A 13,349-nucleotide genomic window follows, 5' to 3' on the forward strand; every position below is an offset into this window, starting at 1 on the left:
GTTGTTTTTCCCTCAGATGATATATTGCTTTTCATTTAAATACAAAACCGGTGGCCATCTTTCTAGAACATGTTATGAAAAGAAATATATTTCAGTGGAAATATGGGACTTGGTATTCATTTACATCTGATGCTCAAACTTAAGGCCACATTTAGAATTTGATATATTTTTGGCATACTAGGACATGTGGATTTCCTTCTCTTATTCAGTCTTCTGTTTGGGATTGAGTTGTTTTGACCATTTTGAAAGAGACAGAAAAATACGTAAGGTGTTTATTATGTATTAGATTGTTATGGGCCCGTACCCTTGTGTAGTTTCCTCCAGCTTTGATCCTGAGCTTCACCATGAGACTTGCTTTGGCCAATGGGACATCAGTAAACGTGATGCAAGCAGATGCTTTAAAAGTGTTTGTAGATTGGGACTTGGAACACAGTTGCCATGATAAGAGGCAGTGGCTGTCCTGCTGGAGACAGTTGGCCCATGTGATAGACAGCATCAGCCCCTACACACGTGAATGAGGCCATCTTAGATTATCCAGCCCTTGTTGAACCACCAGATAACTGTAGTCGTGTGAGTGACCCCTGGTACGACTAGTGGAAGAACTGTCCAGCTGAGTTCAGTCTAAATCTACAGAATCATTCATCTATAGAATCATAAGGAAATAAAATTGTTTTTACCTTTTAGTTTTGACAACTTTTTTTTAAAAAGTTTTTAAATTTTGGTAAAGTACATATAACATTCTTTTAATTTCACCCACAACTTTCTGAGATGGTTTGTTATGCAATAACCAACCAATAAAATACATAAAACCCTCTTCTACCAATAAGCACAGAACATTGTGAGAAGGATCAGCAATGATGGATAGATTAAAGCTGAGGTTAAGCTGACGTTATGGCTGGATGGAGGTTGCTAAGGAAACTATGATAAATGTACTGGAAGATCAGGTCAAGGAAAAATGGGAACCATATTTTTTATTATTGTTTATAAACATGATGTGCCTCAGTTTCCTTAACTGTAGAATGGGTATAGTAAGGGTGCCTATCTGATGATACCAAAACAATCCATGTAAAGCACTCAGAACAGGGGTTGGAACAGAGTGAGCATACGATAACTATAAAATGTTATCATCCTGTGTACATAAAATATTAACATGTGATTGGCCAAGTTGAAGAAAAGTCTCCTTGTAGCCATGATATCAGTGACCCATGAAGTCAAGACAATAAACAGGTGATTAGACTTTGTGATTCTAGGTTATTTAACAAGTGATGGACATGTTATGACCCAGCTGCAGACAGCTGTCTGCAGATTAGCCACTGGGCCCTTCCCAGGTGTCTCTATAGGAAAGTTAGTTTTACATCAATTTAACAATACAGCTTGCATGAGGTTTTCAGAAGAAACAGGTAACTCCCAAATCACCAATTTCTCTCTATCTTTAGACACCAGGAAAGAAAACTAACATATACTGTAACAGAAATACCTCCACACAGTCCTCTTTCCCATGCTTGATAATTTTTCCCAATATAGAAAGTACTATTAAATGATTAAGATGATGTTATGTGAAATTCTGGAAAATATGTAAAATCTAGGTATTTCTCATTTTATCATTGACAGTCCAGTGACAAGGAGAGGGCAGGAGTCTATATTTGAGTTTGAGTCTCTGAGCATAGGCATATTTAGTGTGTGAAGGGGTTTCCTCCACATGTCACCAGGAATGGTGTATTGATTTGCCAAAGTATAATTTGTGTATTGTGGTCTGTGTCTGAATCATGGATGCACAGCCCATGTTTAAGAGAGGGAAAATGTTACCATGATTCTCTGTCCAGAGCCATGAGGTTCTATCGAAATATCATAGTGCTTGGTGAATCTTTTTTTTCCTTCCTTCCTTCCTTCCTTCCTTCCTTCCTTCCTTCCTTCCTTCCTTCCTTCCTTCCTCCTTCCTTCCTTCCTTCTTTCCTTCCATTTTTTGCTTGATTGAGAGAGAAGAGGAGTATATGTTTATTAGGATGTTAACATCTACTGTACTATGTCTGACTTTCTCAGTCATTAAAAAGTGAAAGCAATATCTTCCACCTTTCTATGCCTCTCTCTTCCTTATTATCTCTCAGATTTGGGAAACCTTAACAGGAATTAGATAGAAGACCAAAAGCTGTTATTTGTAAAGCAGATTATCATGGTGGTCAAGAGACTGGTCACAGGGTCTGGAAAAGAAGGGTTCAAATCCACAAACTACACTTTTTAGGAGTCTGACATTGAGCAGACTAATTAGTCTCTATGAGGCTCAGTCCACCACTGACTAAATATGGTTAATAGTTCCCACCTCAAAGGGTGACTGAGATGATTAAATGACTTGGTATATACAACATAAATGGTATGTAAATAGTACTCGATAAGTGATTAGGATGCCGCTCATTGTTTCATTTTGTAGAACATGCTGGACTATGTCATAAAAAGGAATGCAACCCCTCACTTGCCCACCCACTCTATACTACTTGTGACCAACTGCTGTAAGTTTGAAGGCCACATCTGGACCTCAGCACAGACCTGACTGATTGCTAAGCTCAGATTTGTGGCCACAGTTGCTATCACTCAAACATCCTGATCTCACCAACCAACAGGCCACATCTACACTTGGAACCTGTAGCTGACTTACAGTGAAGAGCTGCAGAAGCAACATAACATGACATGTGACGGAGAAAACCCTGGAGATGTCCAACCTTCTCATTTTTCAAAATTGTGCTGTCCAGTACGGTAGCCACTCATATCTGTTGAGCACTTGGAGTGTGGCTCCTCCGAACTGAAATCTGTCATAAGTATAAAATATTCACTAGAGTTTGAAGACTTCGTAACAAAAATAACTGTATAATGGTGCATTAATAATTTTGTATTGATTACATGTTTAAATGATTATATTTTAGTTATATTACAGAAGATATTAGAATTAATTTGCCTTCTTGAAACTTTTTTTTTTTTTCATGTGGCTACTAGAAAAATTTAAATTACATATGGTTTCACATTTGTGGCTCACATTGTGATTATATTGGGCAGCACTGTTTCAAACAAAGCACATTAGTCATAGAGATGTGAAGTGACTCTCCCAAGATAGCTCAGCTTCCATCAGCAGACCACAGGTGCAATTCTATATCACCTAGTTTACAGCGCTTTTTCTCAACATGCAACCTTTAGGTAGATTTTTTTTTTTTTTTTTTTTGACTGTGGAATTGGGTTCCTGATGGTGTCTGGGTCCCTGTAAACTGAGGTTTCTTTGAAAAATACTGTCAGCAACACCTCTGTGACGGGCTGTGCTTTTTTTCTTTCTTTCTTTCTTTTTTTTTTTCTTTTCTTTTTTCTCCTGTTATTGCACTGCCTGGGAGACTGTGCTGCTGTTATCCATTTCTTGCGTCGGTTACAGAAATTGGTATTGTATCTAAAACAATTGCTGTTATTAACAGGTTAAGCTGCTGGGATGTTAAAATAAAGGCTGCCCAGCTTTAGTGCATTTTGTTGTAATCATCTCCCAGATGCCTTGTCGGAAATCAATTCAAGTTCAAAACTGGCTGGAATTGGGAGGTCAAGGCTTTGGCAGACTAAATATTTTATCTCCTGCTCATGTCTGGAGCTTTTAAAGATGTGGACTACGGGTTCTTTTCTTATACCCCATCTGGACAAAGATGATTGGCTTTGCCATTTTGCCCAGGTTAGGACAAGGTTAAAATCAATTATAATCAATTATTAAGAGTCTTCTGTGGCTGCATTGCTTAAAAGCAGATTTTAAAAGTTTCTCAGTTCTGAAACATGCATATCTTAGTTGCTGCTGGAGATGTTGTTATTCTAGAATGTCAAATATAGATGTTATCTGCATCAGGAGTAAATACGCAGAATTTCTACTTCTTATTTCCTTGATACCTGAGTTTCAGGACAATGAGAAAAACCTGAAGAGGCTGAGATAATCATCATTGCTGCACCAAGTTGAAAAATGTTGTTACCTTCTTATATGTGTTAGACAACTAGAGCTATTTATAATTTGGTCACATTGTTGTCAAAATATTTCCTAGGAATTTATTGAGAGGCTCCCTACATGTCTTATGTGATTGTTTGCAATGTAAATGCACACATCAATCTAAGGTAGATGGAAAGAATCATAGATTTCTAATTCCATACTAATTGTGAGACAAGCTAGATTTTACGATAAGGACACTGAGGCTTAGAGAGTGTAAACTTTCCCAATTCTTACAGCTACCCAAAGGGAGAATTATATTTCCTAGTTCCTAAATGCATGTCTGGTCCCCAAACATCTAAATGAATCTTTCTCTTTTATGCAGTATTTTCATACACTGATCATTTTCTTCACAATGATTTGAGAAGAAAACCTATTCATACAAAATGAATATCATTCTGAACCTTGGACCAAGACATGAACTCAGTAGACAGAATATAATTTTAAAGTGTTCTCAAAAGGGCACTTAGCTTTATCCTTCATTTCGTTTTCCATGAATGGAAATCCCTTGTATTTTCAGGTTTTATCCACCCCAGTACCTGATGGTTCAATATGCTGCCAGAAAAATATTCCATTGTTTTCAGTCTGTTTAGAAGAAGACATCTAGAAAGCATACTATAATTTCTTCAAAGACATTGAATGGAAAGCATAGGTTACAGGCTGAGTTAGTCTAGGAGGCGCCCATAATTAGCAAGCACTATCACACATTTTCATGGCAAGCTCTTCATCCTTGCAAAATGCTTTAAAAGTAGGCAGAAAAAACTCAATATTCCTAATTTGAGAAAAGAAAACCCAGGGAATTGAGAATTTTAATCCTTGTTTATAAAGACCCTGCAGAGTACAACAAGCTCTCAATACATCTTAACTATGAGTATAATAATGATGACAAATAATTATTATTTTTCATAATGGTAGCAGCGAACGCAGGAGCCACAGTGATAATATGTATATTGTCTATTTTCCTTTGGATCTATAGGTACACATATGAGATAGAATTGCTACAAAGTCTGTTCAGATCAAAAGTTCTGGATGAATTTTTCACCTTGGTTTATTTCACGGCAGCATAATTCATATGGCGGAACCCTTCAAATCTTTTTCTGTGTTGAAAGTCCACATTGTTCATTTGGATTATTGGTTTGATTCTAAGAAGAGTTTATTCCCTGTATGTGCAAGGACAAGCTGATTCTCCTATTCCGCGGGCTAATTAATTAGTAGGACTTTTCACTCTTTCTGCGTTCTACCTAAGTTTGTAGCATATTCTATTAGAAGAGCCTTCAAAAACTCTGAAACCCAGCAGGCAGCATAACGTAGTGTTTACAGAACAAATGAGGGTTATGGAACAAAATGGGTGAGAAAGTTTTGCCACTTTCTGGCTGAAACTTCAGCAAATCAGTTCACCTATGTGAGTCTCTTGTTTCTTATGTATAAAGTGGAGACAATGATACTTTCTAATACCATTTTGAGTGTCGAAATTAATATATTGTAAGCGAAACTCAACACAATGCTTGATGAGTGCTAAGTGATTCTTAAGTGGCAAGTACTATTTTTACTTTGTATGTTCATACAGCTCATAAACTGTGGTATTTATTTCAAGGCAGTGAATAAACATTTAAATTACATCCACTCATAGAGTCAGTCTACAAATATTGATTGATTGATTGATAACTTATATGTGCCAGACTGTGCTAGACCGGGGCGGAGGGAGGGAGGGGAAGGGTTTAGTAGCCGATTTGGCTTGTCTCACTGTAGCTATTAACTCAGAAAACCAAGCTTTGCTATCTGTGGATTCCATGTACATGTACTTTGCTTTGAAGTTATGCAGACCTTTGCCATGTGTTTACATAGCTCCTCCACCCATACATCTCAAGCACTTAAAATTGGCTCAGAAACCTAGTGTGTAACGTCCTAGCTGAGAAGAGAAACTGAAAATGTATTCTACCTGTTAAAGTGTTAACTTACCAACAGATAAAGAAGCTCGAGAAAATGACTCTCCATTTTAAAAGGTACCCAGTGAGGTCATGTCCTTTATTTTTTCTTGCCTCGATATAGTTTCTTAATTGGTTTTGCATCTGATAAGGTGAATATTGAGCGTTCACAGTACATTTGTTGCCTGTTGCCAATTACAAGCTGCTGATCACCGGCAGGACGAGCTAGAGCCATCCCTGCACTCAGCACCAGCCTTCCCTACGTCAGTGTGGATCTACTGCCTTAGTACCAGGCATGTAGGCACAGGGAGGAGTAATGGAGAATGAATACCCCTGTTTAGTTTCCTTGGACGAGAATGTCTTTTGAAGGAATGAGTACTCCAGAAGACCCCTAGTTCCTTTACCTTTGTAAAAAGAATGCCCTGTGTTTTAAATAATGATTCATGTAGTATGCACCATATCCAATGAGTACATGCAGGGATGAAAGCTTCTATTCTGTACAGTCAAAATAGAAATCTGGAAACAGCATCTGCTTCTCATTTAAATGTATTTTTTTTCTAATTATTTAGATGTATAGAGGCATCAAGCCAGGTTTCAATCAACAACAAAAGTCTTGTATTATCTAAACAAAACCTCATTCCTGAAGCCACTGGTCATAACACTTAAAATGGCTTAAAGACCTCATCATGGCTTCTATTGCAAAGTAGTTGTAAAGCTGGGTCATAAGCAATATTGTTTTTGTTTTCTAAATCAACGCTGAAAGTGTGGAGAAATAATGGTAGAACTATATTGCCTGATACCAAAAACACCAGGTAATTTAACTTTGGTTCTGAGTCACCTAACCTTTTGAAGAATAAACCTTGGAATCATGACTTTTGGCTCTTATTTTTAATGGAAAAGAATAAAGACCTTTTGGTGTCTTTAGATGATTTGATTATATGGATTAATTATTAGAAGCACGTGGAAGAATGCAGTGCCTCAAATATTAACTGATATAATTCTGACTTCCTCAATCCCATGAGTCACAAAATAGAAGAGTCTACAATAAAGAACCACTAGTTCTTCTGCAACTCCGTAGCTTTTCACAGTTACAGGCAGGTGAATAGATACATCATAACTTAGGAGATAAAGGAATTAGAAACTTTGAGGAAAAGGGCCGTGAGAACCATGGGCTTTCAACAGCGGATGTGGATGTGGGAACCCAGCCAGTAAATCTGTAGCTTCTGGAGGGATCTGTGCTGCCAAAATCCCACAGCCAAAATGAAGACAGAAGCAAAGGAGAGTCTGGGTAAAAAAGAGAGGTCTGTCCCTGATTGCTTTAGAAATGGAGTTTGCAAGGCAATGCGAGAAAATGAATCTATTCCTAATTCTGTTAACTCGTTTCTCCATGAGGACAAACCTTCTAGATGCTCCTCTGTATAGCTCTGACTGCAGACTAACTTTTCAGAGGAGTCAATCACCTACCTCCTAATTACTCGTGATACCAAATTCTGACTGATTAGGACTAGAGGCTGAAAGGATGTTGATTTGAGGGAAATTGTATTTTCTATTGATTTTCAGATAATATTCAGTATATTCTGTGGATGTAAATTGAAAAGTTTTTCAAAAAACTTCTGTATCGCTATATCTCTCTGGCTTGCCCATCATACCTATTTCAGCCTTGTTTTACTAGGTTTCCTATCTACTGTGCTCATGACCCCCTCTGATATATGATAATTGAATTTAGGGCAAGAGTTTACATTTTTATATATTTCTTTATGATTTATAACCTGCCTAATTTCAAAAAGGATTTGAGGCAGCAAGAGTAAATGGCACTTGGAGTTATACAGATATTTTTACTCTGTATTTGGCCCATATTCTCTTAGACTGCATACATTTCCATAACTCGGAGCAAGGATCATATTTGGATGACCTTTTGTCCAGGGTAGAATTCACAGAATTGCAGGAGGTGGGAAATGAATTCCTCAGTATTTACAAAGTCACCAGAAGCACATCTGAATGAATTACATGTTCTGCCCAGTTTTGGTAATGGTTCTATTAATTACATTGTTTTCTACTTAAGACACATTTCCTGTTCAGGAAAGAGGGGAAGGAAGGGGATGAGAAAATTTAAAGTACCTCTTGGATTGCTGTGTGACTTCAGGCAAATCACTGACACTCTGAGCTCTAGATTCATCATCTGTTAAATGGGGGTAATAAACCAACAGCATCTCCATTATAGGGCCATTGTGAGGATCAAATGAGATAATGTACATGCAAGAGCTTAGTAAACAGTAAGTCACTGTGCATTATGCAATCAGTGTGGGCTAAGGCTTTATTTACTTCAATCTGAGCGTCATATGATGAGAGAGACCAGGCTCTAGCTCTCCAGATGCTCTATGGAAAGAGCCTCATTGTGTTTGGACTTTATTTATTGAATGCATTTGAATGAGCGATCATTCTAAGAGCAGAGAGTCATTCAATTTGATTTCACAATGGGGTGATGGGTGAGGCTGGAAACTACATTCTCAAATGCATTATCCAGAAAACAGGAAACAAAATCACTTTTTAAAAGTGACTCATCTTTAATATCTCACAGCAGTTTTGAAATACTTCATTCATTCATTTTTATATCAAACTCTTAATTGAGAATGTCATAAACTGCTTTGCAGAGAGAGGCAATCGCGACCTGGAAAATTAAGTGGAGTAATTTACAAATAGGCTTTTGTCTGGCTGGAGGTTTTAGCTTATTCATGATGTGCCTTTAGGTTATCTTAGCAACACATATCCCACCCCGCTGGCAGTATGTATTTTGGGTGGCCAATGTATGCTGAACATGAAAAACAGTTTCCCATATGTTGCTGTTTTTTTCTGGTCTACATTACAAAGTCTTTCTAATGCTTTTATTCTCAAAAACAAACACTGATCATGTTCATCATTCTTCAAGACCCTTCATCTTCTTACTTTATCTGTCTACTGTCTGTCCAACTTAGTTTCTATGTGGGCCATACAAATATGTTGTGAATGAATGAACTTTGAGCCCACTTCCAGCCCTTCTCCATGAAGCCAACCTTCACCCAAGTTAAGAGCAAGTATACTTTTCTCTTGATTTCTTTACAACTTTCTGTCTCCATAATTTAGCACTTTAGAAAATATATTATTTCCCTTTGCTTTTAAAAAGTTCTTGTTTCTCCTCCTCCCTAGCTCAAGTTATGTATGTAAAGAGTGCAGACTTCTAAGTCAGATGAACTTAGATGAAACCCCTAGCTCTGCCATTTTCTACTTTTCACACCTGGGACACCTGGGGATGACGATAATAACTAAATCATAGGGTTATTGAAAGACGTAAAAGAGACAGCTTATATGAAGTATAAAGCGCATAATAAGAGCTCATTGAATTCTTGTACATAATTAATTCATTGATTTCTTCTAGAGACAAAGCTTTCTCTTTAAGATAAGAAGGAAGAGAAAGAACTCTTTATATATGTATAAGGTGAGGAGGAAGAGAAAGAACTCTATATGTATATAACTATATATAACTATATATAAGTATATATAACTATATAACTATACCTATAACTATATATATAGTTATATATAACTAAAGACCAATTTCTCCAACTTCCTCCCCTCCCCAATTTATGACCCCTTAAACTATTGAAAATCCTGTGACTTTTCACTCAATTTTAGTTTTGCAGCTTCATCAAAGGTTCATTGGTTTCAATTTAATCCTTTTAACAACATTAATTGAGTTCCTATTATGTGCTAGATATTGTGCTAGACACAATCAAGAAAGTGTCTATTAACTTCCATAATCCCTATCTGCAGATTTTTGAAATACTTTTTTTAAGCCACAGATCTATGTAATACTTCTCCCTTCCTCCCCCTTGTATACAAGCCATCTTAAAAAAATGTAGCTTGAGAATGGGGAAGAAAGTATCTATGGAGAGAATCCAGTGGGTTATAGCTTTCTAGATCACTTTCAACAGGCAAAACACGTAGGATACTGTTTGTATAAGGTATAAGCCATGTCCCACATTTCATCCTGTGACATTACTTATTTTTGTACATGAGGCACTGTGCCTTACTTTACATCATTTGAGCCCTTTTGCTTTTATTTTATTAAATGGAGATCCACCATTTTAACTCATAATTTTGTTTTCCCAATTTTATTTTTCCACATGCAATTCATTTTGTTATGAAACAATTGATTCAAAAGCAATATATAGCTCGCCTAACAGTATTAACAGTCCACTGCCAAAGATTTCTTGACTAATTTATCTTTTTAAAGGACAGAGCATTCATAAAGTTTTCTAACTAGAATAAAGCAGCTTGTTTAGACTAAAAAGACAAAGACAAAACAACTTTGCATTGATGATACCAAAAGGTCAATAATTGCCTGTCTCTTCCCACTTGTAGTAACAAATAGCCAACAGATTCTTATTGACTTGGGTAGTTTTACAGAACTTTCAAGTTGAGAAATACTGTCTAGTCACTTATTCCTCAAATTGAGGTCTATAGACCAGCAGCACCTGCATAACATGGGAACTTGTTAGAAATGCAAAATCTCAGGCCCGCTCCAGGCCAATTAAATCAGAATTTGTATTTTAACACAATTCTCCAGTGATTTGGAAGCTCCATAAAGTTTTTGAAGTACCACTCTAGTTTACTTCCACCTCTGTGCTCCATTTAAAAGATGAAAAAGTTCAAAGTCAGAGTTAGTGCAGAGCCATGACTGGAATCTTAGCTCCCTGACGCCAAGTTCACTGCTCTCTTCTGTCCTAAGGGCTCTCTTAGTGGCTCCCTAACTCTTAGGGTGGAAAGAAGGAAGTAGCTGTTGCCTAGTTGCTCACTGTAGGTCTGGCCTTGTCTTGCCTTACTTTCCTGGTTGATGTTCAGTGGCCTAGAAAAGTAGATTTTAAGTTTAGAGAATGACTTTCACTTTAACCCCCGTTCCTTGGGTGTGGGAAGCCATTTGACTTAGCATCCTATATTCCATAAAGCCTCCTAAATAAGAATGACTCTTTAATGAGGCCAGGACCCTTTTATTGCCATTTATTTACATTTGGCAGCATCTATGATAGGAATTTTACCATCTGACATTCTTTCTCCATCTCACAGTTCATGATTGTGTAGTATATCTCCACTCATACAAGGAGGATTGAAAAGGCTGAGCCAAACCCTGTTAACAAAACAGTCCCCTGAAGGGCTATAACATTGCTCAGTGGTAATATCATCCCTATGCATTTTATCTTGTACATGAAATCTGGGCTAATTATCATTTTCTCATACAGTACATTTTAGACCATTGTGTTTTTGTGTCCCTGCCTAGTTCATTAAGCAGGGTTTTACAGCTCCTCCAGTAACAGGATTGCTATTGACACTTTCATTAGACCCATAATTCAAATGCTTGTCTGCCTTCCAAATGGAAGCCTCTCAGCCCAGAACCACAATCTGGCCACCAACCGTATGTTGGCTTTTAGGACTGTCATAAACTCATCATCACATTCAAGTTCTTGAAGGGTCAAAATCTGCTTTCTTGGTGAACTGTCTCCATCCAACAAACAGTCAATGTGTTCTCCAAGAATAGTCAGCCAAGCTTTCTCTGTAGCTCTCTGTAAACTCTTCCAGACAGTTCTCAGTATGTACAACTGTAACACAAATCATTATTGTCTGTATTTAAATATTAATTCCCTGATTCATTCATTCATTCATTCATTCATTCATTCATTCATTCATTCATTCTCTCATTTCGTCTTTTAAGACCAAACATACCCAATGTTATGGCAGATGCTGTAATGACTTAAAGATGAATAATATGGTCTGTGTCTTGGAGTATTTTATAGTTTAGTAGATGTGTATATAAATCATTAAATGATTACATGGGATATAAAGTATTTGACCATTAGGTTGCCAGCAATTAGAAACTCATAGACACAGACAATAGTTTAGTGGTTGCCAGAGGGTAAGGGGGGCGGGGGGTGGGGGGTGGGAGATGAGAGTAAGGGGGATCGAATATATGGTGATGGAAGGAGAACTGATTCTGGGTGATGAACACACAATGGGATTTATAGATGATGTAATACAGAATTGTACACCTGAAATCTATGTGATTTTACTAACAATTGTCACCCCAATAAATTTAATTAAAAAAAAAAAAAAAAAAAAGAATGGCTGTAATTGTAGATTGCTGTGCTCTACCTAATGTCTGTATTCTCACCCATGGTTCAAATGGAAATAGCCTCAACTGACGTAAATAAAACTACATATATGTATGAAATAGATCACAGACTATAACAGAGGAACAGATGAAACGGAGTTCCCCAAAATGATTCCGATGGGCAATAGAGAAAAGGTGAGGCTGGATCAGAAACAGCCATCGCTCTAGTGATCATGAAAAATAATCTTTGCTCTTTTGTTTTTCTCTCTGACAAAGTTCAAGAAAAGATTAAATGCAAATATTTTATTAAATTTATAGTAAAGCTTCTTAGGAGTGCCTTGTAAACAAAAAATTATGCTTTTAACTTTTTTATATATATAAATTTTATTGGGGAATATTGGGGAACAGTGTGTTTCCCCAGGGCCCATCAACTCCAAGTCGTTGTCCATCAATCTAGTTGCGGAGGGTGTAGCTCAGCTCAAGTCCAGTTGCCATTTTCAATCATTAGTTGCAGGGGGCGCAGCCCACCATCCCATATGGGAATTGAACCGGCAACCTTGTTGTTGAGAGCTTGCGCTCTAACAAGCTCGTTGTCTTCAATCTAGTTGTGGAGGGTGCAGCTTGCTGGCCCATCAAACCGGCAACCCTGTTGTTCAAAGCTCATGCTCTAACCAACTGAGCCATCCGGCCGCCTCTGCTTTTAACTTTTCAGGAAGTAACTACTGACCTTGTGCCTTAGTGAAGAAGCAGGAAATCTGAGCAGACCTGTGTAGCGTCAGTGTGCAACTGAGGTTTTCAACTTTTAAAAATTGCTTTTAGCTATTTAGCTGAACATACAATCACAGACCATATATTTCAATGTACAGTTAATTGTGTTTGATTTAAAACATTGCTAATTGGTGCCTTGCTTTTGCTTTCTGGGCAAATCACAGAAGGAAAAAAAAGTATTTTGGGATGGTTTTTACACTTCCTGGTGTCTTTGCCTTTAAGAAGAAAAGAAAGGGGAAGAAATGGAAAAGACAAAAGTATAATCTTATACTATTTCTTCAAGTCCTTTCTTGGTTGTTACCCTTACCTGAGCACACACGTTGGATTACCTACCTCATTTGGTTTCTTCCAACCAATCTCGTAACTGGATTCCTGAAATAGAAAGGTCCTCTGTAGGAATGGAGTCAGACTATGGAGCAGAAAAAGGATGCAAAGCTGGACTCTATTGCTGATTGGGATAATATGGCTTCATTTTGCAGCAATACTGCTGTGGTGTTAGAAAATGAGTTCAGCTTTCTTCCCA

The 13,349-nt window shown here is 37.4% G+C and overlaps 1 long non-coding RNA gene across 8 annotated transcripts in view; it reads left to right on the forward strand.

Annotated features, from left to right (window-relative positions):
* The window catches only part of LOC109437798 (uncharacterized), an 801,312-nt gene that overhangs the window by 360,333 nt on the left and 427,630 nt on the right, over positions 1-13,349 (forward strand). The gene's annotated exons all lie outside the window — the stretch shown is intronic.

Source organism: Rhinolophus sinicus, linkage group LG05, assembly GCF_036562045.2.
Source record: "Rhinolophus sinicus isolate RSC01 linkage group LG05, ASM3656204v1, whole genome shotgun sequence".
Lineage (NCBI taxonomy): Eukaryota > Metazoa > Chordata > Mammalia > Chiroptera > Rhinolophidae > Rhinolophus > Rhinolophus sinicus.